At 42.7% G+C, this 27019-nt stretch overlaps 1 non-coding gene and 1 pseudogene across 1 annotated transcript; both read right to left on the bottom strand.

Moving 5' to 3' along the window:
* Positions 1-7232: 7232 nt before the first annotated feature.
* On the bottom strand, positions 7233-7350 carry LOC126337187 (5S ribosomal RNA; annotated as a pseudogene).
* An 11961-nt stretch (positions 7351-19311) lies between these two features.
* Positions 19312-19386, bottom strand: Trnac-gca (transfer RNA cysteine (anticodon GCA)). Its single transcript has one exon. It is a non-coding gene; the product is annotated as a tRNA-Cys (tRNA).
* Between the last annotated feature and the right edge of the window lie 7633 nt (positions 19387-27019).

Raw genomic sequence — 27019 nt, 5'->3', positions numbered from 1 at the left:
CAAGAAAGCCCTTTCCCATCACGGCAGTGCATCAGCACACACCTCAGCTGTTGTGGTCGCAAAATTATTGTAAATAGCATTCCACCTCGTTTCATATCCCCACTATTCTCCAGACTTGGCTCCCTCGGACTACTATTTGTTCCCCAATTTGAAGAAATGGCTGGCGGGACAAAGACTTTATTCAAATGAGGAGGTGATTACAGCAACTAATAGCTATCTTGCAGACTTGGACAATTCCTATTATTCGGAAGGGATCGACAAATTAGAACAGCGTTGGACGAAGTGTGTATGTCTAAAAGGAGGCTACGCCGAAAAATAAAAAAGGTTTACCCCAAACATGTTAATGAACAAAGTAAGAGCATATGGACTACCAGACCAATTGTGTGATTGGATTGAAGAGTTCCTAGATAACAGAACGCATCATGTCATTCTCCATGGAGAGAAGTCTTCCGACGTAAGAGTGATTTCAGGTGTGTCACAGGGGAGTGTCGTAGTACCGTTGCTATTCACAACATACATAAATGACCTGGTGGATAACATCGGAAGTTCACTGAGGCTTTTTGCGGATAATGCTGTAGTATATCGAGAGGTTGTAACAATGGAAAATTGTACTGAAATGCAGAAGGATCTGCAACGTATTGACGCATGTTGCAGGGAATGGCAATTGAATCTCAGTGTAGACAAGTGTAATGTGCTGCGAATACATAGAAAGATCTTTATCATTTAGCTACAATACAGCAGGTCAGCAACTGGAAGCAGTTGATTCTATAAATTATCTGGGAATAGACATTAGGAGTGATTTAAAATGGAATGATCATATAAAGTTGATCGCCGGTAAAGCAGAAGCCAGACTGAGATTCATTGGAAGAATCCTAAGAAAACGCAATCCGAAAACAAAGGAAGTAGGTTACAGTACACTTGTTCGCCCACTGCTTGAATACTGATCAGCAGTGTGGGATCCGTACCAGATAGGGTTGTTGGAAGAGATAGTAAAAGATCCAACAGAGTGTAACGCGCTTCGTTACATGATCATTTAGTAATGGCGAAAGCGTTACGGAGATGATAGATAAACTCCAGTGGAAGACTTTGCAGGAGAGACGCTCAGTAGCTCGGTACGGGCTTTTGTTGAAGTTTCGAGAACATACCTTCACTGAGGAGTCAAGCAGTATATTGCTCCCTCCTGCGTACATCTCGCGAAGAGACCATGAGGATAAAATCAGAGAGATTAGAGCCCCCACGGAGGCATACAATCTTTCTTTCCACTGACAATACGAGGCTGGAATAGAAGGGAGAACAGATAGAGGTACTCAAAGTACCCTCCACCACGCACCGTCGGATGGCTTGCGGAGTATGGATGTAGATGTAGATGTAAGTGTTTTTAGGTTTGCAGGGACTTTTCAAACGCCCCTCGTATATCTACCTCCAACTACTACTCCGCGTTCAAAATCTGTTAAATCCTGTTATGCGGTCATAACAATGTCAGTAATCTTTTCACATGAATCGCTTGAGTACAAATGACATCTCTGCCAATGCACTGCCCTTTTGTACGTTGTGTATGCGGTACTACCGCCAATCGTATACGTGTATATCGCTATCCCATGAGTTTGTCACCTCAGTGTAATTTCAGATGAAGCTCTCAGTTCAGTAGCAGTTGTCACTGAAATGACAGCCGAGCAGTTAATTCCCCTATGACAATAAAGAGGAGTTCAGTAAACTGCAGTAAACTGCCGAGTGAAAATGGAGGTTAGTGTTGAGGGACGATTTCTTGTGGAGCGGCTGGGGTCGGCGCGCTTGACCCCCGCTGCGGCGCGCCTACTTACCCGTAACAAGGTCACCGCGGGGGGACTGTTCACCGCAGACAGCTCTAACGACGGACAGCAACAGGCGTAATTACCCCGTGAAAGCCAGCAGGCGCGCGAGCTGATTATGAACAACGGTTCCCCGTTCCAGCCCCTTTCCGCTATTTCTGTCGGTTGCGCTCTGTTTCAAGAAACGTTCTTGACAACCGGAAACTTCTTATGAGACTTTCGTAGCGTCCGGACAAAACTTGGGGACTTCATGTCAGGGATAATGAAAAATGGTGCCCATTACAACGGCAGTCACTCAGAAATATCTAGTACGTAAGAAGTACTCGTGGCCGATACTGTCAGAAGTATGTGGGACGACAAGCCCATACGTAGTTGATGTAGACGCATTTTACATTTCTGTACATCATCGGCTAGGTCGTATGCGCTCTTCCGTGCGAGAAAATGACGAAGAGACTTGACTCGTATTAGAGAGAAACGGTGCTCAACCTCCAGCAAAAAAAAAAAAAAAAAAAAAAAAAAAGCACTTCTATGACACTCACGTTTTCTCTCTAAGGATAAAAAGAAAAGAACGTGTACCTACAAGCACAGTATGGAAAGTCACCATTAGAATCTCTTCTGAGGCGGTAGGCGGAGCCGAACCAAGGCGGTGGCGAGGTAAACCGCTAAGCGCGCTGGCACAAAGAGGACATGAAAACTGACCGAAAAGAAAACTAGAGGTAAAGACGATTGAAAGATTAACTGGGAGAGCTACGTGAGTTCTCCTACCTCTTCTGCCTACGGGGAGAAGCCTTTCCCTCGGATCGCGTCAGTAAACGCACGCTGCTGCTACAGAGTCATTCCTAATGCGTCAATTGAAAAAAAAAGAAAAACAACATTGTAAAGGAACGACGGCTACGGAACACGCGTGTGTCACTAACACGGTTTCTGTAAGAACAGTACTAGAGCTACACACGACATAAATGACGTACCAAATGATAGAATTACCTTTAGTGTTGACAGGGAAAGAAACGTAAATGGATGTATAAGAGCCAACGACTTCTCTCTCCCTCTTTATTTCACATAATTAAAACCGAACATCATGCAGTGTTAGTCCAGTGTGTATTTTATATCTTCACAGAATATAAATTGCAATTTGTAAGTAATAGGAATTGTTTCATCGCGTAACTATTGCGCTTTCATGTAACAAAAGCAATTACTTTTGATGACAGTACCGTTAACGTACACAAACATACAAAATGTATCTAATTATTCACCAACTTCGACATAATCACGTATACAAACAGTGATGCAATTTTATTCCAGTCTCTGATGGTTCAAATGGTTCAAATGGCTCTGAGCACTATGGGACTCAACTGCTGTAGTCATTAGTCTCCTAGAACTTAGAACTACTTAAACCTAACTAACCTAAGGACATCACACACATCCATGCCCGAGGCAGGATTCGAACCTGCGACCGTAGCTGTCGCACGGTTCCGGACTGCGCGCCTAGAACCGCGAGACCACCGCGGCCGGCCCAGTCTCTGATCACAATATCAATTATTTAGACGATGGCCGGTTTTAGTCCGTAATGACCATCCTCAGTCTTTAGGACATGGGGTAAAAAAGATATGAGGATGGTGATTACGGACAGAAACCGGCCATCGTCTAAATAATTGATATCATGATCAGAAACTGGAATAAAAAACATATGTAATTATTGTTGTTATTTTGTAGTCAATAGAAAGTTCTTTATCATGATCAAAGAGCAACAGATTCCTGTTATTACTGACTTGAGGACAATATTATGGAAATGGAAGAGGATGAAGATGAAGATGAAATGGGAGATACGATACTGCGTGAAGATTTTGACAGAGCACTGAAAGACCTGAGTCGAAACAAGGCCCCCGGAGTAGACAACATTCCATTGGAACTACTGTCTGCCTTGGGAGAGCCAGTCCTGACAAAACTCTACCATCTGGTGAGCAAGATGTATGACACAGGTGAAATACCCTCAGACTTCAAGAAGAATATAATAATTCCAATCCCAAAGAAAGCACGTGTTGACAGATGTGAAAATTACCGAACTATCAGTTTAATAAGTCACAGCTGAAAAATACTAACACGAATTCTTTACAGACGAATGGAGAAACTAGTAGAATCCGACCTCGGGGAAGATTAGTTTGGATTCGGTAGAAATGTTGGAACACGTGAGGCAATACTGACCCTACGACTTATCTTAGAAGCTAGATTAACGAAGGGCAAACCTACGTTTCTAGCGTTTGTAGACTTAGAGAAAGCTTTTGACAATGTTGACTGGAATACTCTCTTTCAAATTTTAAAGGTGGCAGGGGTAAAATACAGGGAGCGAAAGGCTATTTACAATTTGTACAGAAACCAGATGGCAGTTATAAGAGTCGAGGGACATGAAAGGGAAGCAGTGGTTGGGAAGGGAGTGAGACAGGGTTGTAGCCTCTCCCCGATGTTATTTAATCTGTATATTGAGCAAGCAGTGAAGGAAACAAAAGAAAAGTTCGGAATAGATATTAAAATCCATGGAGAAGAAATAAAAACTTTGAGGTTCACCGATGACAATGTAATTCTGTCAGAGACAGCAAAGAACTTGGAAGAGCACTTGAACGGAATGGATAGTGTGTTGAAAGGAGGATATAAGATTAACATCAGCAAAAGCAAAACGAGGATAAAGGAATGTAGTCGAATTAAGTCGGGTGATGTTGAGGGTATTAGATTAGGAAATGAGACACTTAAAGCAGTAAAGGAGTTTTGCTATTTGAGGAGCAAAATAAGTGATGATGGTCGAAGTAGAGAGGATATAAAATGTAGACTGGCAATGGCAAGGAAAGCGTTTCTGAAGAAGAGAAATTTGTTAACATCGAGTATAGATTTAAGTATCAGGAAGACATTTCTGAAAGTATTTGTATGGAGTGTAGTCATGTATGGAAGTGAAACATGGACGATAAATAGTTTGGACAAGAAGAGAATAGCAGCTTTCGAAATGTGGTGCTACAGAAGAATGCTGCAGATTAGATTGGTAGATCACATAACTAATGAGGAAGTATTGAATAGGAAGAGAAGTTTGTGGCCAGAAGAAGGGATCGGTTGGTAGGACATGTACTGAAGCATCAAGGGATCACTAATTTAGTAAAAAATGGTTCAAATGGCTCTGAGCACTATGGGACTCAACTGCTGTGGTCATCAGTCCCATAGAACTTAGAACTACTTAAACCTAACTAACTTAAGGACATCACACACATCCATGCCCGAGGCAGGATTCGAACCTGCGACCGTAGCAGTCGCACGGCTCCGGACTGCGCGCCTAGAACCGCGAGACCACGGCGGCCGGCACTAATTTAGTATTGGAGGCAGCGTGGAGAGTAAAAATCCTCTGAGGGAGACCAAGAGATGACTACACTACGCAGATTCAGAAGGATGTAGGTTGCAGTGTGTACTGGGAGATGAAGAGGCTTGCACAGCATAGAGTAGCATGGAGAGCTGCATCAAACCAGTCTCAGGACTGAAGACCACAACAACAACAACTAAGAGTTTTGTTTATAAATAACAGAAACACGTTTCATATAAGTTCGGTGAAGTATTGAAGCAAGGTTTGATACAATTTTGTTCTACACTTCTTTTTAATTTTACCTTTTTGTTGAAGAAACTGCTTTTCTTAGCGCTATGTCATTAATCTGCATTCTTTTCTTTACTCTTACTACACCATCTTTCTGTTTCACGTTACAAATCAACAGTTTTCGAATAAAACTTGAACTGAACATTGCCATAAATACCATTTATTTTTAGGTAGTAGATAGGATGGCAACTACCTAGAACTAAAATGTTCCATAGGCTACTCAACCACTTACATGTACCCGCTCAATTTCTAAACTGTTCAGCGCTTCTGGTTTTTAGGAGATCTAATAAGATACTGAGGAGGATATGTAAAGGAAGCGATCGATATGAGATAACGCCCGACAGGTACACAACACACCTAACGTACAAGTAACGGGTTCAAATGGCTCTGAGCACTATGGGACTTAACATCTGAGGTCATCAGTCCCCTAGAGCTTAGAACTACTTAAACCTGACAAATATAATGACATCACACATATCCATGCTCGAGGCAGGATTCGAACCTGCGACCGTAGGAGTCGCGCGGTTCCAGACTGATGCGTCTAGAACCGCTTGGCCACCGCGGCCGGCCCAAGTAACGGGAATAGGATCTTAACTGAGCAAAGCTACTAAGAAAAGTACCATAGTCTGAATTTTGTTATGATAGTCTACGGTAACCTACGGTAGTTTTCAATTGTGGACAGTACGTCTGGTTCACACAGCTGCCGCCTACACAGTTCACTTATAATCAACAACGAAGTTCTTGCTGCTACTTCGCTAAGACATTTTAAGATCTCAGAGGTCAGCGAGCAGCTGCTGTTTGACAGAACGCTTCCGAGGTTTGCTGAGTCCCGCCGACTGAGCAGCGGAGTGAGATGCGACGATGGAGAAAGAAAGTGAAAGAGGTCCTCCCGTGTAAACAGGAAAGAGTTGAAGAGTAAGTCTTCTGTGGCTGATTCATAGTATCACAAGAGTTGTTAGTCGTTGTGCCTATTGGAACTACTTGAGGTGCAACGTCGCTACGATATTTTTTTGTTTCCTACTCCCGTGTGTTATTTATCTGGAAAGCAAAGTAACTGGGACGGTATAGGTTCTACTAACAATTTCAAGTTCCCTTTGCTCTGACTACACGAATGACACCGTTCGTGTTCCTCCGAAACATAGCAATACGGTGGAAACCCTACAAATTAGGTACACTGATTCATCACAGATAGTTTCCGAGGAGCTGATAACTAGTAGAAGAACCAATATGGTCTGGCATGTAATTTTCAACCAGTCGCTCCTGGTGGCGGCATAGAAAGTGAAATTCTTCTCTTGCAAGATGTTTCAACATAATTATTTTCGTTTTGACAGGGACATTTCTATTCCCGTGCCACTTGCATATCTTGATTATAATTCGGACTGTATTAATTTATGCCATACATGCCATGGGTGGTTGTTATAAACTCTTTATGTCTTACGTCAGTGTTAAATTTCAGATCCCTCATAAAATTGACGCAACCATTTAATCAGCATATGGTATAGTCTACCAAGATTATCTAATTTAGAATTTTATCCATCTCCAGCAACTTTAGTCGTATATAATGAAATAATAAGCAACCACTTGCATAAAATCCGTCCAAACAGGCCACGAAGGCCCAACGGTATCGACCGACCGCCGTGTCATCCTCAGCCCACAGGCGTCACTGAATGCGGATATAGATTTGCATGTGGTCAGCACACGACTCTCCCGGCCGTTTTGTCTGTTTACAAGACCGGAGCCGCTACTTCTCAGTCAAGTAGCTCCTCTATTTGCCTAACGAGGGCTGAGTGCACCCCGCTGGCCAACAGCGGTCGCCAGACCGGATGGTCACCCATCCAGTTGCTAGCCCAGCCCGACAGCGCTTAACTTCGGTGATCTGACGGGAACCGGTGTTACCACTGCGGCAAGGCTGTTGACCGTTGCGTAAAAGAAATTTAATTTATTTATCGGTTTCGCGCACTTAGTGCCCTTCTTCAGAAGTTTCTGCCTACCCCATTACTTGCTAGTGTCAGTAATAAAGTGCGTACAGCAAGTTGAAATTGTCCAAACATATACATGTGCAGGAGCAATAAGTAAAACAATATCGAATTCATTAAAACAATAATGTAATAATGGGTTCAGTATTGTTTTACTTAGACGCCTGCATATATATATTTTAGAAAAGAAATTAAATTTATTTTATACAGCAGCTTGCTTATTATTTCATTATATTTTCTTATTTAATACTAGTACTACGAGTACGGAAGGTTATGCTAACAACACAGAGGTGGAGAACTGTGGCCTATGGTAGTCTGGGGAAATGAGTAAGTAGATCTCTAACAAGGAACCGATTGAGTGAAAGGTCGCAAGTTAAATTTTTAGTAAGTCTCATTTGAAATGTTGTGTTAATACACTCCTGGAAATTGAAATAAGAACACCGTGAATTCATTGTCCCAGGAAGGGGAAACTTTATTGACACATTCCTGGGGTCAGATACATCACATGATCACACTGACAGAACCACAGGCACATAGACACAGGCAACAGAGCATGCACAATGTCGGCACTAGTACAGTGTATATCCACCTTTCGCAGCAATGCAGGCTGCTATTCTCCCATGGAGACGATCGTAGAGATGCTGGATGTAGTCCTGTGGAACGGCTTGCCATGCCATTTCCACCTGGCGCCTCAGTTGGACCATCGTTCGTGCTGGACGTGCAGACCGCGTGAGACGACGCTTCATCCAGTCCCAAACATGCTCAATGGGGGACAGATCCGGAGATCTTGCTGGCCAGGGTAGTTGACTTACACCTTCTAGAGAACGTTGGGTGGCACGGGATACATGCGGATGTGCATTGTCCTGTTGGAACAGCAAGTTCCCTTGCCGGTCTAGGAATGGTAGAACGATGGGTTCGATGACGGTTTGGATGTACCGTGCACTATTCAGTGTCCCCTCGACGATCACCAGAGGTGTACGGCCAGTGTAAGAGATCGCTCCCCACACCATGATGCCGGGTGTTGGTCCTGTGTGCCTCGGTCGTATGCAGTCCTGATTGTGGCGCTCACCTGCGCGGCGCCAAACACGCATACGACCATCATTGGCACTAAGGCAGAAGCGACTCTCATCGCTGAAGACGACACGTCTCCATTCGTCCCTCCATTCACGCCTGTCGCGACATCACTGGAGGCGGGCTGCACGATGTTTGGGCGTGAGCGGAAGACGGCCTAACGGTGTGCGGGACCGTAGCCCAGCTTCATGGAGACGGTTGCGAATGGTTCTCGCCGATACCCCAGGAGCAACAGTGTCCCTAATTTGCTGGGAAGTGGCGGTGCGGTCCCCTACGGCACTGCGTAGGATCCTACGGTCTTGGCGTGCATCCGTGCGTCGCTGCGGTCCGGTCCCAGGTCGACGGGCACGTGCACCTTCCGCCGACCACTGGCGACAACATCGATGTACTGTGGAGACCTCACGCCCCACGTGTTGAGCAATTCGGCGGTACGTCCACCCGGCCTCCCGCATGCCCACTATACGCCCTCGCTCAAAGTCCGTCAACTGCACATACGGTTCACGTCCACGCTGTCGCGGCATGCTACCAGTGTTAAAGATTGCGATGGAGCTCCGTATGCCACGGCAAACTGGCTGACACTGACGGCGGCGGTGCACAAATGCTGCGCAGCTAGCGCCATTCGACGGCCAACACCGCGGTTCCTGGTGTGTCCGCTGTGCCGTGCGTGTGATCATTGCTTGTACAGCCCTCTCGCAGTGTCCGGAGCAAGTATGGTGTGTCTGACACACCGGTGTCAATGTATTCTTTTTTCCATTTCCAGGAGTGTAATAATGACAGGAAAAATATTTGCTGCTTATGACTCATCATGTGTATCAGCAGGGTGGCAGAAAATGAATGTCCGAAAAGTGCAGAGTTCAACTTTTTATGGGATCTGTGTATTACACTTCACACAATGCACATCGCCGACATTCAGGGAATGCTCAAACCATTAGCTTGCACCATGAACACCGAATGAAAAACGGCGAACCACAGTGGTGAATAAGGTTCGCACCCTCAAGATCGAAGGCGAACTCCCTGGGAGTCGCAAACCCTGCAGGGCGTTCAGCTAGGTATCCATTCTTAAAGGATTCAAATAGAATCATATCGGCGTAACAGTGTGATGAGAACTGATCGAAAGTGAAGGCATGCAACCGAATGCGAAACAGTCTGTCGTGTAAATGTTCGTGAAACTGACTGTTCTTGAAGGTGTAGCTGCGGGTTGTGCGATAATATGTTTTATAGGCCGGAAAAACAAACATCCAGAGGCTGAATTTGTTCATTCGATCCAGGCTGTACGAATTGCAATGTCACAAAATTTTCAGGATGGATACTATGGTATAAAGGAGTATAATTTTTATACATAGACCAGGAATATAGCAAAAGTAAGTTATGTCGACCAGCTATTGTCCAGAAGCAGTGCTCATACCATAGTTCTCTTCCGCCCATTTTCGCACTCTTGATTGCTGCGACGTAAATATTCCCCATTGCCCCTGCAAAGTCACCCACACAAGAAAATCATAGACGGCAGAGAAACTACAGGTTCTCGCAGCACAATAAAAAACATTCCAGCTAATTTACCATCCACATTAACAGTTGGGATAACATTAAGCGAATGCATTAATGCATTGATGTTAGTTGATTTTGATACAACTCTAATTTCCAGGACTCCTTCCATAACCATTTCCTATTCAAATCCCGATTGGTACTGAACAATAAGTTTGTTTATCTCATCTACAAATTTTGGGCCCGTTTCGGCAAATTTTCTGTACATCGTCAAGTTGATGCTGTGTTTGAAATTTCTTAATACTACGTCTTCTAATTCCGTAGCACTGTTTGAATTCATGCAACCATCCACTGCTTTCCTTGGAACCACTGTACTCTACGTCGTGCTCTATTTTAAGTGCATAACGTTGTATGTCACTATCTAGCAATCCTCTAAATCTTATCAACCATCCTTGAAATACACAAACACCAGTTTTTGTAACAAGTGTGTCGTGTCCTCCATTGAATACCCGTAGTTTTTATTATGCACTACATGGTCATATTGCTAGGGAGTTATTCGAAATCTGTGCATGGTTGTTTTTTTTATTATGTTGTAAATGATCTTCCATATTCGTAATTACGTTTACTACACATCCCTTGGATGACTATCCTTCACTACGTTTCACTGGAGATGGGATTTTCAGCCTGCTGGACGAGAATGATGTACTATATGGCTCGACACATATTTCAGTATCACTTTCGCATTTTAAGCATGTGTTGTCATCTTTGTACTCGTCATGTATATTGTCGGCTAGTCGATCGTATACGACACCACACTCTCCACTGATTCATCTCACAATAACTCTATTATTTCCTCCGCCACTTCTTTCTCACTCTGCGAAATTCTTTCGGTTCCTTTCTTATGAAATATTAGTTTCGGCAGCTGTCGTTGTAGATATAATGCAATGTTTGCTTTGTGAGGCGCCATGTCCGTAACCTTAGCTTTTGTAGCAAATAAAAAAACTTTAAAATCTATATCAATGCAACATCATTGCTTTCTGCACTAATAAGTGATGTCGAGGCAACTGTTCCAAACGGCCTGCGAATCCCAACGATGGCTTTTAAAGTGGCACAGCACGTCTTGTTTTCGACACAGTACCACATTGCAGAAGACTACCATCAGTGGCTTATATAGCCCGTTTCACAGCCTTTTACAAGGGCATTCACAGACTGCATCATATGGATCCAATATGGAACACGCTATCACCGACGGGCTACGGGATTTCTTTGTAACTAAAACACAAGGATGATGCAAAGGTAACACTACTGCTCTTCCTTCACGGCCTTCACTGACTTCTTCCAGCAAGACAACGTCACAACCCACACCTTTCGTAATACGCCAGATGTCTCTTTGCTCTATAGCACACATAGCTGCTTGCCAAGATTACTGAAAGAAACCCAACTTCACCGACTGACGACTTACCTGCACTCAGCCATAAATGTCCCGAAAGTGTAGCGAGGATGTTTTAGTGAAGCTGCCTAATATTTACAAACTCACATTTCTGATATTGGTTCCGTTGAACGCCAGACTTCCAGATTTCGAAGAAGGCCAATTGTAATTCCTAATCTATGTATAAAAGTAGTAGCTGTTCTTCGTAGTCAGAAAAGATGTGTTCGAAATGTCGCACATTTATTCTGCCAAGGATATATTTTTGTACTTACAGCGATTATTTAAAACCTTAAACTGTTCGAATGAACATTAATAGGCAAGACAGTACCACAAGAGACTAGTTTCATATATGCATTATGTTTGGTTATTATAACGTCATCTTTCGTCAGAAATAACGGCATGAAATGCTGAGCACCGAGCAGGTCACTCAGTAAAGCGATGTGGGGAAACATGTTGGGGACTGTGTAAATTTATTGCTCAGAAAACCATGCACCAATGAGCTAGGTTAAATACCAAATCCCTCCAAAGCGTCTGAGGCGGCCACGATTCTTACAGTGAACCGCCCTTTATAGTCTGTGTATTCTCACCAAGTTGCACATTGTCCAATACTTTCTCTAATAGTCACCCACAAGGTAAATGTAACCCTAAATTCACACAGACGCTTCATTGAGCTCCCGAATTCCTTCTAAATATCCAAGTAATTTAATGGCTAACTGTGTTTTAAAATATTAACTCAATTTTCTTAACCCTAGAAGCACCAAGGATGGACAAAACTTGCCTGTACATTTTTCTTTTATTAAAATATTATAACAAATATTCATCTATGTTTATGGGCCTTTTCCTATTTGTTTTTCACGTTATATATTGTACATTTATATGGTTAAAATTTTAATAACCGAAAATAAAAAACATAACTTTTATGCTGAGGGGCGTATTTTGTCCTGGATTGGTGCCACCTGTGACCATAATTCACATTGTCTCTAAATTTCATTTGACAATCTTGGCATGCAGTAACTGCAGTAATTCACTTAGAAATCTTCTGTTTCTTAAACTACTTCTTTATTACCTTTATGTACTATCTACATTTGTTTATTCATATACACAAAATTCCTCTGGCTCTCGATTTTGTCGTTTGCGTGCATGGGGTAAATTTCATCTGTAAGTGGCAGAATTCTGTTCAGTTGAAGAGTGTTCCTTGAAAGTTTTCAATATACCGTAAACTATATTTTTGCAAGTTGCATGTGTTTTTATTTCTGTTTTTGAAACTTTTCGTCAACAACAACAATGAATTATTCAGTTAGATCAAAAATGAATCGAAATTTTGAACAGTCTGCATATTCAAATATGAACTTTATGTTTATTGTCTATAAAACCTTCATTGCCCAAATACTGAAAATTGTTGCTTGCTAAGCCTTTTGTCAGAGAAAAGTAGTACATTAACTGAAATATTTTTGGAAACACTATATGTTTTAACATTGGTTTTCAGCACTTTTAAATTTACAATGGAAACGAAATCACTTAAAATAAATATATATTACAAGTTTATAGACTACTGCAACATGAGCGAGTTTTGCCCTTGGTTAGGACTCTCTGTAATCCAAAATATGTTGGTGCTCCTAGGGTTCAGTAACAGGAGGGGGAAGCTTTTGATGCGGTATCATCTCGACTCAGCATGACTCTAGGTGTTTGGGACCAGTTACCAAAGTGTCTGTACTCTGTACAGACGGCAGAAAATTACAGCAGGATAACGCTACAATGGTTATAGTCAGAGACAAGGTGTATGCGTGATCGACAAGCAAGAAAAACAACTGACACCTTTGTCGTCGTAAAACTAAGCAATGAATTTGGGAATATACGATGATAGCACATGGACATCGTCAAAGAGTAGGTAAAGTGATCAGCGTTTACAGGTCAAGCAACTAAATTTTGAAACTCTATGAAAAATTTAACAATGCGCTCTTTCACAGTGTGTACCGTTACTAGATGCATATTCCTAAATCACACTCACTCCACGGCAAGCATCAATTTTCTACTCGTTCCACACTATATTGGGGAGACCGGGGTACGTTTACACACGGGATACGTTTACTCAGAGCACTTTTCTCAGGGAACCTTTCTTACTAGAGCGCTACCGATAACTCAAGATTAGTACTGTCATACATTGAGGGCTCTCACAAACTTCGCAGTACCAGCTGAGTGAACGTCTTAGCGCGAAGAACGTATTTGTATTTATGTGCAAAGTAAGTATATTTCGTAAGTCACATGTCGAAACTCCTACGAAGCATAACTCTTAGAACTGAGAATAGAAAAATACAGGAAGGTCCACTGATCGTGACCGGGCCAAATATCTAACGAAATAAGCGTCAAACGAAAAAACTACAAAGAACGAAACTTGTCTACCTTGAAGGGGAAACCAGATGGTTCTATGGTTGGCCCGCTAGATTGCGCTGCCATACGTGAAACGGATATCAACTGCGTGTTTTACAATAGGAATACAATTTTATTGCATATTCGTGTAGTACGTAAAGAAATATGAATGTTTTAGTTGGACCACTTTTTTCGCTTTGTGATAGATGGCTCTGTAATAGTCACAAACGTATGGCTCACAATTTTAAATGAACAGTCGGTAACAGGTAGGTTTTTTAAATTGAAATACAGAACGTAGGTATGTTTGAACATTTTATTTCGTTTGTTCCAATGTGATACATATACCTTTGTGAAATTATCATTTCTGAGAAGGCATGCTTCTACAGCGTGATTACCTGTAAATACCACATTATTGCAATAAATGCTCAAAATGATGTCCGTCAACCTCAATGCATTTGGCAATACGTATAACGACATTCCGCTCAACAGCGAGTAGTTCGCCTTCCGTAATGTTCGCACATGAACTGACAATGCGCTCACGCATGTTGTCAAGCGCTGTTGGTGGATCAAGATCGTAAATATCCTTCAACTTTCCCCACAGAAAGAAATATGCTATTCAACACCACTTCAACCGCACGCGAGCTATGTGCCGGACATCCATCATGTTGGAAGTAAATCGCCATTCTGTCATGCAGTGAAACATCTTGTACTAACATCGTTAGAACATTACGTAGGAAATCAGCATACATTGCACCATTTAGTTTTCCATCGATAAAATAAGGGCCAATTATCCTTCCTCCCATAATGCCAGACCATACATTAACCCACCAAGGTCGCTGATGTTCCACTTGTGACAGACACCGTGGATTTTCCGTTGCCCACTAGTGCATATTATGCCGGTTTACGTAACCGCTGTTGGTGAATGATGCTTCGTCGCTAAATAGAACGCGTGCAAAAAATCTGTCATCGTCCTGTAATTTCTCTTGTGCCCAGTGGCAGAACTGTACACGACGTTCAAAGTCGTCGCCATGCAATTCCTGGTGCATAGAAATATGGTACGGGTGCAATCGATGTTGATGCAGTATTCACAACACCGACGGTTATGAGACTCCCGATTCTCGCGCAATTTGTCTGCTACTGACGTGCGGATTAGCCGCGACAGCAGCTAATACACCTTCTTGGGCATTATCATCTGTTGTAGGTCTTGGTTGACGTTTCACATGTGGTTGAACACTTTCTGTTTCCTTAAACAACGTAACTGTCCAGTCAACGGTCCGGACATTTGGATGATGTCGTGCAGGATACCGAGCAGCATACATAGCACACGCCCGTTGGATATTTTGATCACAATAGCCATACATCAACACGATATCGACCTTTTCCGGAATTGGTAAACGGTCCATTTTAACACGGGTAATGTATCACGAAGCAAATACCGTCCGCACTGGCGGAATGTTACGTGATACCACGTACTTACACGTTTGTTAATATTACATCGCCATCTATTATCACAAAGCGAAAAAAATGGTCCAACTAAAATATTCATATTCCTTTACGTAATACACGAATATGTAATAAAAAATGTGGGTTCCTATTTAAGAAACACGATTGATATCCGTTTGACCTATGGCAGCGCCATCTAGAGGGCCAACCATAGCGCCATCTGGTTCCGCCCTTGAAGCTAGACGAGTTTCGTTCTTTGTAGTTTTTTCGTTTGATGCTTATTTCTTGAGATATTTGGCCAGGTCACTATCAATGGACCACCCTGTACATGTTCGTTTACAGGATATTATTCGACTTTACAAGACAAATTTTTTTTAATTTAAAAGCCTGAAAGTTACTACAAACATGGCGATGGGGCACCTACACGCAGTTCTGTTGCGGCACGATTACGCACTATTTTTGATTGCCCTTCTAACTATTTCCCACTCAAGGAAACTTCAAGGCAGCAGCAGTTGGAATCGCAGCCTAAAAAAATGGAGGCACAGGAGAATAAAAGTTAGAAAATGGTAAAAACTCTATTTGAACCTATTGAATCTCATGCAGAAAGAATTAATTCTTTGAGAGCAACGACTGATAAGAGCAAGAAATTGCTACAAGCAGGAACGAGGAAAAACGTGGGTAGGCTTACTTCTAATGACACCATTAGCGCTCTTCCCAAAGGCAGGTTTTCACATGGTAACTCTCAATTCTGTCCTGTCTTCTGCCGTCCTCTTCAGGCCCGCGTTATTTCCGCTTCCTTTTATGTCATCTGTCATCTCACATCCCCTCCTTCCTCTCAGTCTCCTCCCGTAAACTATTCCTTCTAAAGCGTCTGTTAGCAATCACTCCCGTCTTAACGAATGTCTCAACCAGTTCCTCTTCCTTTCTCCTATAACCGGCAGCAGTGTGATGAAGAGAATGAAACGTGGCTTTGTATTTACTGCTTGAAACGATAGAACCAATCAAAAAGATATCAAGAATGGGTCCTGTATTTTAGATGTTAAAGGTGGGCTCACGACGATAGTGCCACAGGAAACACATCTTATGTGTGTTAACGTGCATAAATTGCAACTCGGACAGTGATGACAATGACTCTCTACAAAATTATTTTGCATTCTTAAAAGTAATTTGAGTTAAAAGTTTGTACACCAAGTTACATTTTGATAACTATGTTACGAGACCAAACAATTTTGAACAGGATAGATCTAACCAAAATATTTAAAAATGCCGAAAACAAATGCGCGTAAATGTGCCCCTGTTGCCTTACATTGTCAAATAAAAACTTATTTTCTGGGCTAACTCAGCTGATGATAATGATAAATAAATAAATGACAGTCAAGTCAGTGGCTCTTACCTCTTTCTGGAAGGACATACTCGCCTCTGAAGCTGTGACTTTTCGCTTCGTTCAAAGCTTTTACAGCTTCTCAAGAACTTTAGAATGTTTCGTTGGTTGCAGTCGAAACACAGAATCCAGCACTACAATGCTCGAATCAAAAGTAAAGCTTCTACTCAGTAACACGACGAGGATATTCATATCGATACTTGAAATACTCGAAGGAATACGGAAGTAATTGCTAGACAACGACACAGGACGCTTCAGACGACATAGCATTGTTGTCAGCATGTTCCGTCACCATCATTAAGCACCTACGCCACCAATACCTACAGAGTATATCATTGGTTAATAACATCGATAGCAATGATTAACTGATAACTGGAATAAAATTTAAATAATTTAGATGCACGTATGACGTAATAAACAAACTTTGCGACTGAAAGATACCAAGTGATGTCTCAATGATGAAACCGCCCGAATAGCTAATAAACACCCAATCGAATAAACAGCTGATGACGCTGAATATATTTAATCAATTTCCTTGAGCAACGGGAGAAGAAAAGGCTTTTGGTAGTGCGCCAGCCGCACTTAATATTATTCTACGCACTTGCCACCAATTTTCAAACTGTCTTCGTTGTCACAGACGGCAGAAAATTACAGTGTCGCGAACCTACAACGATCACAGCCAGTGTATATGTGTAATCGACAAGCGCGAAAGACTGGTGACGCCGTTCTCATTGTGGAAATAAGCAAAGACTTTGAGAATACGCGATGTAAGCACCTGCACCCCGCCAAACACGAAATAAAGTGGTCTCCCTGCACAAGTCAAGCACCTAACCTTTGAAACGGCATAAAAGATGAAAACAACGCTTTCTTTCATGCATTGTACTGTTACTAACTGCAGGTTTCGAATCACATCACACTCCAATGCACGCATCAAAGTACCAGTACTTTCGTTCTACTTACACAATCAAATAAAATCCTGTACGTTGTTCTAACTGTAGCTAATGTTATGTTGTAAATAAAGAGGTGACAGGAAAGTCAGTGACTCTTATCTCTTGCGAGGACGATATGCATAAACGTGCCTCATACCCGGGACACGTTTACGCTTTCAACTTGAGCCTATATAAAATTATTTCGGACTTGCAAAGTGTCAACGTACCTCTGCGCTTTAGTTGTGGCAGTCTCCCCCAATGCGATTTCCATATTTTCGGAGCCCTGAAGAAATGTATTTCTGGCCGTCGATTTGCTTTGTACGAAGAGGTGTACGCCTGGATACCTCAACCGTGAAAGTACTGACCAAATATGGACGTGAAAATGATAAGTGTGTAACTAAGTGGAAAAACTGACACCACAGCGTAACTATAATAATGATGCTTCAGCTTTATGCAAGTGCAGATATATTTTCGACAAATGCTGCCTTGTCACTTGCAATTGTCCCACTTGTATCTGTTTAGTCACCAGCAAATAATTTCTTTATATTTATACAGTGATATCCAGTACATAAACATGTACATGAATGTATAAACACCTGAAGACGGGCGCAAGCCGGAAACCGGTTGTGTAATAAATAAATACCTTTTTATTGTGACTGGTAGCGTAAATTTTTTGTACACCCTACAGAGAATTTGGTATGGTTCGCTTTCTAACTTCCGTCCCGTGTTGAGTGTAGACCTTTAAGATAAAAGTGTCAGTTTTTCAGAACAGCAGATAGCATGAGCTGTTAGTTACATTTCAGAGACCTTACTCTGAGCAGATCGCATTTAACTATTTCATTTGTGCAACTAGAATGCGGAGTTCATTGTGTTATCTGTCTTGTTAATTTGAAAATGTGAGCTGGTCAGATGAGCAGCTCATATTTTCTCTTCTTTCAGACTGAATAACGATTTTATGAGCAGTGCAGTAAGATTCCATCTTATATTTTGAAACTGAATAGACGTTCGGAAATTTTGAAATCAGCTTCCGCTTGTGAATTCACTTTCCTTCAACTTCTCCCACAGTTACGCGCACCTATTCCCGTACCTTTGTCCTGTATAGTTTCAGGTTCGGCATGGTTATTGATGGATGTGACTTGATTAATTAAAGGGGTGGCCATATGCCCTTCATGTCGCCATCCCGATACGCCAGGGACGGAATGTGTGTGTCCCACATGGTTACGTGTAGTGTTATTCATGTGATAGCGACGGAAAGTTTTCTAAATGTCTCTGATTCGTGTAACTCAGGCAGAACTTGGATACCAGCCACATATTCGGATAGTCAGGTGAGAGAAACGGCCAAAAAGGAGAGGTGGAGTAAAAGTGGGCAGGGATCGCAAGCCGATATCTGGCCACCATCTCCCGTTCCATCTCCCAAGGAACCAAGGAAAGTGTGGGAACCGTGAAACAGAGGTACAAAGAACATCACTGATCTGAAACTTCCTGGCAGATTAAAACTGTGTGCCGGACCGAGACTCGAACGCGGGGCCTTTGCCTTTCGCGGGCAAGTGCTCTAACAACTGAGCTACCCAAGCACGACTCACGCCCCGTACTCACAGCTTTACTTCTGCCAGTACCTCGTCTCTACCTTCCAAACTTTACAGAAGCTCTCCTGCGAATCTTCTAGAACTAGCACTCCTGGAAGAAAGGATATTGCGGAGACATGGCTTAGCCACACCCTGGGGGATGTTTGTAGAGTGAAATTTTCACTCTACAGCGGAGTGTGCGCTGATATGAAACTTCCTGGCAGATTAAAACTGTGTGCCGGACCGAGACTCGAACTCGGGGCCTTTGCCTTTGCCGGGCAGATGCTCTACCAACTGAGCTATCCAAGCATGACTCACGCCCCGTACTCACAGCTTTACTTCTGCCAGTACCTCGTCTCCTACCTTCCAAACTTTACAGCCTGCCTTCCGCGGGCAGGCAAAGGTCTGTGCTGCTGAAGAGAGCCATAGTTCGCTTTCGTGGATGTCTAGTGCATCGGCAGTATCTCAGTATGGACGTAGTTCAATTCGAGGAAAAATTGTCGGAAGTAAAAGAAGGGCGACCGGACGTCCAAAAGCTGGATAAGTGGTGAGAGGGTGTGTTGCAAGTGCCCCCAGCAACAGGCTGGTAAGGCACGTGGGACAACGGCACGAAAGCGCCATCTGAGAGCTGACGAAAAGGGCTATAGCTCTGTCAGGGGCATAATACAGATCTAAAACCGCTCCAGCGCCACGGGAGTGTGAGGGGTCTCGTACCTTATCTTCAACAGCAAGCTGTGGCAAACATAAGAAGCAGTTGCCGCTAGCATGCGGTGGTTGATGGACGGCGGAATAGGAAGTATCTGTGCCACATGGGAGATACGTGACGCCAAATTCTCGAGGCATTAGTCAAATCCAAACCCTCCCACCGTATCGCCACAGGGCATGGCGTGATTCTTCACTCCAAATCACTCTTTGCAGTCATCCACTATCCAGTGGCGGCGCTTTTTGTACGACCTCAAGCTTCACTTAACACTGATTAGAAAAGTTTGTGGCTTATGAGAAGCTACCCCACCTTTGTTCCCCATTTCTTCACACTCCCTACACACAGTCAGAGTGCTACATGGACTGCTTGTAGTACAGGGTGTATCAAAAAGAATGATCCGATTTGGCACGTCTATATTTCTGAAACTAATAAACATATACAATGAATTTTGTTTTTTGGTGAACGGGAAAGTCAAAAAAAATTTTTTTCATACCTTTTCATAGGTATTCAATATGCCCCCTTGAGATGAACGGCATATATCAATGCGGTATTCAGATTGTTCTCGCACTACAGCTAGCATATCTTGAGTTATAGCTTCCACAGCTGTTGTTATGCGATGTCTCAGTTGATTCATTGTCTTTGGTAACGGAGGCGCATGAACAGAGTCTTATAAACCACCACAAAAAATAATCACATATAGTCTGGTCCGGTGATCGTGGAGGCCAGTAATATAAGACTGAATCATTTGCTCGAGTGCGACCGATCCATTGTTCAGTAATCCTTTGATTTAAAAATTCCCGCACATCCAAATGCCAGTGTGGCTGTGCCCCATTCTGTTGGTAAATGAAGTCGTTAGAATCAGTCTCCAACCGTAGGAAAAGAAAGTTCTCAACCATATCGAGACCTGTACATCCTGTAACAGTGCTCACGGCAAAAAAAAAAAAAAAAAAAAAAAAAAAAAAAAAAAAAAAAAAAAAAAAAAAACATACACCATTTCCCGTGAAACTGCACAAAAGAATTACATTTTGGAGAGTTCCTCTCATGTTATATCATGTAAAACTCGAGAGTTTGCTCTTCCCAACATTACGTTGTTCACGCACGTATTTCATGTAATATAATAGTTATGATATTTAAAAAATCTGATGATTCTTTTTACTTCGGAACTCACGAGTGATTCCTTCCGCTGATTTCTTACTATGTTTTACAGCCATCCTCCGCATTGCTCGGCGGTCCCTGTCCGCTCAAATGGCTCTGAGCGGTATGGGACTTAACATCTGAGGTCATCACTCCCCTACGGTTAGAACTACTTAAACCTAACTAACCTAAGGACATCACACACATCCATGCCCGAGGCAGGATTCGAACCTGCGACCCTACCAGTCACGCGGTTCCAGACTGAAGTGCCTAGAACCGCTCCCTGTCCGCCTGTGCATGAAGACTGCTTGACCTTGCTTAATCTGTGGTTGCTCCTTTACATTTCCACTTCACAGTGGCATTACTAACAATCGACTTGGGAAACTAGAGGCGTTGAAATGTTCCTCATGGATTTGTTACTCAGGTAAAATCCGACGATTAGGCCACGTTCGGAATCACTGAGTTCTCCTGGCGAACCAATTCTGCTGTTACTGCTTCTCTACACAATGCACCCCGCCACCTTTTATTACTGTAGTTCCGCTTCTCAAGACATCTAGTGATCAATTACGCATTATGCAAGGGTGTTCGGATACTTTTGATCACATAGTGTAGACGACTGTTTCCACCGGTGGCCGTTTGGGTTTCGCAGTTGAATCTGGCAACAGCGCTGCCAGCTTTCGGAGGCCTTTCGCCGACTCTATTGTAAGTTTAGTGCACGTGCCAGCACTTCACGATCTGTGAACAACGTGTTACATCTTTCAAGCATTCTCCCTCTTTCCATGTAGCACGTTTCATACCCATCCAGGTGCCCTTGTTACACAGAATATATGCGTCGTGTTTGTGTTTGTATAAGGAAGTCGCAAATTTCACAGAATAAAAAATTATTTGGACCACCCAGACAGACTGACTTTGAGATTATCAATGATCGTGCCCCCTGCTTATCAGTCTTCTCTCCTCTCAGCGGTGGTTTTCGACGTCGAGCTGAGGTCCAAGGTCCATGCATGCAGGGAAGTAGGATCCACACGTGTCTCCCGATAACACCACACGAGCAACAGGAAGATCTATCCGGACGTCCTTGTACCTCCCGGCGCTTCCAGCCACGCTACTCCCAGAGAAGGCAACGCGCCAGTGTTCCAGCATCTTCGGTGACCAGACTGAGCTAATCCTGCCCCAAGCGATGAGCGGCAGAGGTTAAGACACGAGTTACACATCCGGGAGTCTCTTTGTCGAAGGGACATTAATATCTAACTTACTTTCGTGCTATCGTCACACTATATAACATAACCCTTCGAATTCGATCGTTCACAGGATAAATGTTCGAAGAACCAACCAAAAATTGCCGCTGACATCGCCGCACTAATGCACAGGCATAGCGAGACATAGCTAGAGGAGAGCTTCCTGAGCGCTTCCCAAACAGCACTTCTGTGACAGCGTATTTTCCTAACCCTGAACTCAAACGGACAATGAATGATGTGACACACTAATTAGAGACGTGTTTGGACTAGAGTAAACCGTATGTTGTTGTTTCGAACGCCACTCTTAACGTTCGTTTCTTGAGTCCTCCAGTCCTGTCGCTTAGCACCTATGCTCTGCATTTCAACTAAAGTGCACGAAGGTCTACCTTACATATTCATTCCTAAGCCTCCCCAGAGATTGTTTTCCTCGACTGTTTGTTAACTGGCGTTTTAATTAACGAATAATGTTCCAATAAGTCTCAACCATTCTATCTCCTGGATTCATTGCGTTTCTTTTAGGCATTTTTTTCTAGTTAACTCGATTGACCTACCTGATCTTTAACAGTCTCCTGCAACATCACAACTCAAAGTCTTTTAATGATTTCATTTCTCCAAATTTTGCACACATTACAAGCTCTGCTCCAAACACAGTTTTTCAATCATCTTTCTCCTGATCTCAAAGATTTTTTATTTGAATGTAAACAGTAGTTTCTTGTATCTCAGGCTGTTTGTGAGTTTCTCTGTAATTTTACAATTATCTGGCCGCATCAAGTAATTAACAGTTGAATGTTGTAGAAACTGCAACCCTGATTTTGGGTTCATAGCAAAAGCGATCTCCCTCTTTAAGAAAGATAGACACGGTAACTCGTATAAAAACTATCGTGGCATCAGTCTTCTGAACACTGGCTACAAACTTTACTCAAAGACAATCAATAACTGCATGAAGAACATCCAAGAAGCTGTTATTTCTGAGCCGGCCGCGGTGGTCTCGCGGTTCTATGCTCGCAGTCCGGAACCGTGGGACTGCTGCGGTCGCAGGTTCGAATCCTGCCTCGGGCATGGATGTGTGTGATGTCCTTAGGTTAGTTAGGTTTAAGTAGTTCTAAGTTCTAGGGGACTAATGACCACAGCAGTTGAGTCCCATAGTGCTCAGAGACATTTTTTTCTGTTTTTTCTGAGGAACAAAATCGATTTAGATCACGCCGTTCGTGCGCAGAGAGCATGTCAGTAGAATGAGATTTTCACTCTGCAGCGGAGTGCGCGCTGATATGAAACTTCCTGGCAGATTAAAATTGTGTGACGGATCGAGACTCGAAGTCAGGACCTTTGCCTTTCGCGGGCAAGGCTTCTATCATCTGAGCTACCCAAGCACGACACATGTCCCCTCCTCACAGCTTCAGTTCTGTCAGCACTAGCCCGCGAAATGCAAAGGTCCCGAGTCCGAGTCTCGGTCCGGCAGACAGTTTTAATCTGCTAGGAAGTTTCAACTTGTCAGTAATTAATAACGTTGTAGAAATAGTCAGAGAATTCCATCTAGAAGCTCATTTGGCCTTCATCGGCTCCGCGAAAGCTTAAGAACTTGTGAGCCGTGATAGCATATGGAAGACTATGTCTAAATGTGGATGTCCTTATCACGTAACATAGGTAGTGAGAAGTGTTTATAAAAGTACACGGACTCTAACAAACACAGGTAGGAGTGACTTAGAAAAAATAGTTATTCACCAAGGTGTAAGACAAGGGTACTTTCTAATATTTACATTGACTTCGCTCTTCGTAAATAAAAATGTAAAGTAAGCAAACGAAAGTAAGATAGTGAATCATGAGTACCTGAATGTGAAGATGACCTCCAGAAACCAGTATAGCAGCTGAACGAAATATACAAGGAATACAATTTAAAATTTCTAGTAATCAAATGTAAATAATGGCATTCTGAGTAAAATATCCAGTTAGATCAAAAATTGTTTTTGGATAATTCAGTAGTTCAACAATTCTCTAGAATCTCTTACTTAGGCTGCTATGTAAGTTTCGATTTTTATTGCGATAGTGAAAATAAAAGACACTAATTCCAAGTTGTCTGCGGTATCATTAGTAGAACACAGGGCCATAAAGTGCAAAAAGAGACCACCATGGAATTCTGTAAAGCGATAGCGGCTCCTGTCCTATAATTAAATATTTTACTTTATTTGCTGATGTAGAAACCACACACTTTATATAAAAGCCTATTCCAGTCTACAATCAACAGAAGATTTTGTAGAAGAGAAAGTAGTTGATTACTGCGTTTACACCGGCGAAAATGTGACACAATCGTGCCTAAAGGCAGCGCTGGAGATTAGAAACAATGCTAGCATGAATGACGAGCTGGAAGCATCGACCTTTATCATGAGATACACGCTATTACATATCATCAATGGCGCACAATTACACGTGCGAGCGAAAGCAAAAACTTACCGGTCTTTCTCATATTCCACAAGAAAAGAATTGACCATGCAGTAAATAAATAACTGCATCAAAATCCCCATGCGTCTGACCAAATACTCTCGAAGCTTCTTATTTGTTGTAATACAAATGCAGGAGCTGGAACTCAGTACACACTTTAATATAAATCCTACACTTCATTCAAAAATTGTTAGATCAGATCAGATGACGTAGTTGTTCATTTCGTTCACTAAAGATATGGCTGTGAAACTTGTCAGAAAATCCTTCTCAGAAAGACAGTATACTGTAGAACAGCTTGCTCCATCCATTCATTAAGGAGTGAATCACATACAAATAAAAATGGGAACTTCGGCAAGAACATGTAGGTATATCTCTGACCTATGCAGAGCATTCACTGGCATCGTGTTTTGTACGTCGCGTTAACAAATGCCGAAGGAGGTTGTGTTGGCCACTGTTTATTACACCACTCTGTAAGTCACACTGCAATAATAGCGTATTCTTTCATAAGACGATAACGTCCTTTTCTTGTATTTCTTGCTCGCCCGTACGTCACAGCACCTACTACACTTTGCAATAGATTTCACATACGGCCCCTGCTAGATGGTGACGTAACTCATCGCAAGCACTTTCGAGGCGTAGTTACTGGACCACCTATCCAGGTCACCTGTCACCGAATTAGCGATGTAAATTGGAAAAATCAGCTCAGCGCCATACCGTAATGTTCTCGACCAGTTCCGATGTCGAGTACCTCGCACATCGCTGTTCGTCGCCATTGTAACCGAGAGGCTGCACTCCACTCTTAAGAGGTGGGCATTTGTGAGTGCTGAACGAATCAGACCATAATTCTAGTGTCAAATTCCTTTCTTTGTTTCCTTTAGATTTACTTTATACAAAAGTTTAAAAAAGCCCAAATTATAGTTTAGTCTGAAGTCTCACTTACAACGCTGGGGGGATGGACTATCGCATTTCAGTGGCAAATGCAGCGGTGGACTCATCAGCATCGTGCGTACGCTGCCAAAGACCTTTACCAATGTGGTAGTTCTTACACGCAAACACGCAACACTTTTCGCACAATTTTCGGATTAATCGGAATCGGCCGGTGCCGTCTGCCTGTAGGATTAAAAATTGGGCTAATAATTCTGAAAAGTCTTCGTCACCGGCGATAAAGAAGCCTGAGAAACCAAAGACAGTGCGTTTTCCTGAAAACATTAAGTGTGTAACAGCAGCAATCGAAAGATGCTCGTGTCGCTCAGGTCTCCAGCATGGCACTACAGCTGGGATTTCCCACGGAGTGGTTAGACAGATTTTGCACAATTTCCACTATCATCCTTACTCAACTCAAACTGTTCAGGCTCTTAAAGAAAGAGAATACTGGAATCGAAGATGGTTCTGTGAATAAATGTCGAATGTTAGTAATGAAGACGGCATTCTGAACAATTTGTGGATGACGCTCATTTCCGTTTGTCTTATTATCTGTTTACATTAACAGACGGAAATTAAGGTTTTAGAGTGACGCGTAGCCAGACAACAGAATAAATAAACCTGTCCATTCCACAAGAGCTACAGTCAGGTAAGCTATCTCTTTAGCAACGATCATACGGCCCTAACAAGATGGAGCGATTTCCCACACGGGAAGAGTTAGCGTAAATGTTGTCAGTGCTTCATTTCCAAATCAAATGCTTCTCGAAATGGTGATATCGCGTGGCCTCACAGTTCACAGGAGTTAACAATGTGTGGCTTTTTCTTGGAGGCTTATCTGACGAGTAAAGTACAGGGTGAGTCAAAAACGACTTCACAACTTTGGAATGAAATAGAAATTTATTGCTATAACTTATAGAATGGGTGGATGTGCCACTTTTCAGGAAACAACCTCACGTTTGAGTCATGTAGTGCATCAGTACTGGTCCCGGTGGAGGTTCGAGTCCTCTCTCGGGCATGGGTGTGTGTGTTTGTCCTTAGGATAATTTAGGTTAAGCAGTGTGTAAGCTTAGGGACTGATGACCTTAGCAGTTAAGTCCCATAAGATTTCACACACTTTTTTTGCATCAGTACCACATTCCGCCGCCAGGAGCACCGGTGTAGTGTACAGCTAAAATGGCTAATTTCACTGCCGCGGAGCTGCTCGTCTTATGTTTTGAGCTCATGAAACGAATTGTGCAACAACTATTCGGCGTAAATTTCGCACCGAACACGCTGAAGATCCTCGAAGCAGGCCTTCAATTCACTCTTGGCACATAAACTTTGTTGAGAAGGGCTATTCACTGCGACAAGGTAAATCACTACTTCGCCTGCGTGTGGAACAGGTTAGAGAGAGAGCTTTACTCGCAGTCCACAAAAATGAACGCAACATGCATCTCGCGAGAGTGGCATTCCACAAAAGACTGTTTGGCAATCAGTGTGTAGACGTTTACACTTGAAACCATGAAGATCACAAT

This window comes from Schistocerca gregaria, chromosome 2 (genome assembly GCF_023897955.1).
Source record: "Schistocerca gregaria isolate iqSchGreg1 chromosome 2, iqSchGreg1.2, whole genome shotgun sequence".
Taxonomy (NCBI): Eukaryota; Metazoa; Arthropoda; class Insecta; order Orthoptera; family Acrididae; genus Schistocerca; species Schistocerca gregaria.
This window is presented reverse-complemented; position numbering and strand designations above follow the sequence as displayed.